This window comes from Mus pahari, chromosome 21 (genome assembly GCF_900095145.1).
Source record: "Mus pahari chromosome 21, PAHARI_EIJ_v1.1, whole genome shotgun sequence".
In the NCBI taxonomy this organism is placed as follows: Eukaryota; Metazoa; Chordata; class Mammalia; order Rodentia; family Muridae; genus Mus; species Mus pahari.
In genome coordinates, this window is record NC_034610.1 from 32071278 (window position 1) to 32074441 (window position 3164).

At 53.2% G+C, this 3164-nt stretch overlaps 1 protein-coding gene across 1 annotated transcript in view; it reads left to right on the top strand.

Annotated features, from left to right (window-relative positions):
- The first annotated feature begins 966 nt into the window (after positions 1 to 966).
- The window catches only part of Lats1 (large tumor suppressor kinase 1), a 28241-nt gene continuing 26043 nt past the window's right edge, over positions 967 to 3164 (top strand). The window contains exon 1 of the mRNA XM_021221415.1: positions 967 to 1203. The gene's annotated coding sequence lies outside the window, so the exon portion shown is untranslated. The remainder of the gene's footprint in view (positions 1204 to 3164) is intronic.

Consider the following 3164-nt stretch of genomic DNA (forward strand, 5'->3'; position numbering starts at 1 on the left):
GGATCACAAGTTCAAAGCCAGCCCAGATAACAGTGAGACCCAGTCTCAATGAAAACTATAAAAATGTTCTGAGGATATAGAGCTCAGTGGTGGAGCACTGGCATAGCATGCTTCAATTCCTGGTTACACTGGGATGTCAACGTTTTTACATTTTTAGTCTAACACAAAATAGAGTATCTGGGGGAAAAAAAGTAATAATTGCATGTATTACCTACCAGCAAAACTGGGGACTATGTTCCTAGTTACAGGGGATAAGACAGGCCAGTGTTGGTTGGCACCATTTAGATTCTCAGCACTGGGATAGGTGGAGTGGGGTAGGAGATTGGGGAGTTTTGGCCCACGAGGTGCGGCCTAGAGATCATCTACCTGGACCTAATCCCCCGCAAAAGAGAGCAGCAATGCATTAAAAGTTCAAAGTCAGTGATGCATCCCGAACGGCAGCGTCCATTTCAAGAGAGAGAACTTCTGACAGCCGCCCCGTTACTCCAGTTATGGCTACAACGACCTCTCCTGCTGATCCGCTGGACCGATGATCTCTGCAAGTCCACAGGTCCAGTTTCAAGATCACGCCATCTGGCTTATTCCAAAAACCACATTCGCTCCCAGCTCCCGAAGACTCGGGTTTGATTCAAGCCCTGGACATCTCGCCTCGTGACGTCCGCGGTCTCGGAGCGCCGTTCACCGCCCTTTTCCTGGTGCGACCCACGCTCGCCGCGTCTCCGTGCGGAGCCAGAACGTGGCGGTACAGACTCCAACTCTCCGGGCTACACTCACCCCGGCTCGGGGAAGCGGGCGGGCGGGCGAGCCTCGGTCGGGAAGCCACGAGCCGAGCGCTCGCTCCGGGGCCCAGCGGGGCGGCCCGAAGCCCCCAGTCCTCGGCCCCCGCGCAAGCGACGCCGGGAAATGCCCACATCCGGGAAACCCGCGGCGGACGGCGGACGACGGCGGCGGCGGCGGCGACGACACGGAGCGGAAGGCAAAATGGCGGCGGCAGCGATGGCCTGGTGCTGAGGGGAGAGCCAGGTCCTCGCGACCCCGCGTCGGGCCGCGCTGGCCGGCCGCAGCCCCCCGGCGTGTGTCCCCGCCCTGCCCCATCCCGAAGCCGGAGCGACGCTAGGGACCCCGGGGGACGGGCTCCGGGCCGCCGCGGCGCCGGCCCTCGGGCCCGCAGCCGCTGGCCGGAAGCCTCGCCGTCCCCTGCAGGTAGGTCCGCAGCCGGCGCCGCGGGTGGGGCTCGCGCTCCTCGGGAGTCCCCGTCGGCGGGGCGGTGGCCGGCGGGGCCCACGCCCATCGCCGCTGGCGGGGGTCCAGGGGCCCGCGGTGGCCCGGCGGGCTGAGCCGGCCGGGTCCGGGCCGGACTGGGCAGATCGCGCTGACCCGAGCGGAGCCCTGCCCTGGGGAAGTGGAGGTTGGCCGCACCCGGCGCCGCAGGGACAGCCCCGGGGCGCGGAGGCCTCGGAGGTGCGAGCCGGCCTGGGGAGAGCGGGCGGGGGCTCGGGACGCCAGCCACCCCTCCCTGCCTTAGAGGGCAGAGAAGCGAAAGGTGGTTTTTTGTTTTTTTTTTGTTTTTTGTTTTTTGTTTTGGTTTTCCCGCAAGATTGCACCAAACCGGCCTCACTTCTTTGGCCTCGCAGCGGGCCTCCAGCCGGGGTCCACCTTTGAAGCAGTCCTGGGAATCTCTCCAGCTCGCTGCAATTTGTTAGCTCACCGCTTAGTGGCAGGGGGTGGGAGAGACGTGTCACTTGCTCGGGTGGTTTTTAAGTACTGGAAAAACGAAGGAAAGACAGTTAAGAGAAGATCGATTATTGTACCTGGAAAAAAAAAAAACAAAAACAAAACTCGGAGCTAAGGAAAGCTCAGCTCTCGGATGACTTATCCCAGTTCTCCGACTAATGCAGTTGAAAATCATTTTTTCTAAGGGAACGAGGTTAAAACATTTGTCTCCATTTGTAAATATGACTTTAAAAAATAGGTGTATTCTCTAGAAGTTACAAGTCAGATGAGCAGTGAGTACAGTCTCACACAATATGGTATCACTCAAGGTTTGGAAATTAGCCCAAATACCTGGCATGAAGGTTGTCAGAAGTTTATGGATTATTTATTGAAGGTTATTATACTTTTCTTAAGATAGGGTCTCACAATGTATTCCCTAGCCTGGGACTCAATATGTAGACCATGCTGACCTGGAACTCAAAAAAAAAAAAAAAAAAAAATCTGCCCACCTCGGGTTGGGCTGTGCACCACCATGCCCCGCTAATGTTAAGGTTAGGTTTTTAAAGGTTTTTAAGGTCTTTTAAAATCAGTTTTTCTCCATGAGGAATGGCTCTCTGCTAAGATACCTTCCGTTTTTTATTACCTTAACTAGAGTTTTCTCTTACCTAGTGAGTAGTCAGGTAGGTAATATGGCCGAGGTGATTCTCAAAGGCAGGCAGGCAGGCAGGCAGGCAGGCAGGCAGGCAGGCAGTCAAGCGAGTCTGTGTTTCTGTTATAGGCAAGAAACTAGATCGTGGCACAGGCTGGGAAGGCGCTCTCTTTCTGTGTCTGATTATTGATTGTGACTTGAGACTCTTCACAGTAATCATTTTTTTCTCCTACGCTGTGTGGATGATATTTGGCTTTTTTTTTTTTTGGTTTCTCGAGACAGGGTTTCTGGCTGTCCTGGAACTCACTTTGTAGACCAGGCTGGCCTCGAACTCAGAAATCCACCTGCCTCTGCCTCCTGAGTGGTGGGATTAAAGGTGTGCACCACCACCACCACCAGGTTTGGCTTTATTTTCATCATTTAAGTTTCTGTTTTTCATGCTTGTCTTTGTTATTGTAGAAACTTATAATCTTGAGAGGTTCCTACTGCGATTATTGATTTCATTTAGATGTGATGTTTACATGCCTTTTGTATACCACAAAAGTTTAGTGATACATACTATCAAGTAGAAATGACCATTACTCAGTATCAATATAAAAATGTAAGTGGTGGGCTGGTGAGATGGCTCAGTGGGTAAGAGCACCGGACTGCTCTTCTGAAGGTCCAGAGTTCAAATCCCAGCAACCACATAACCATCCGTAACAAGATCTGACTCCCTCTTCTGGAGTGTCTGAAGACAGCTATAGTGTACTTACATATAATAAATAAATAAATCTTAAAAAAAAAAAGTAGGGCTGGTGAG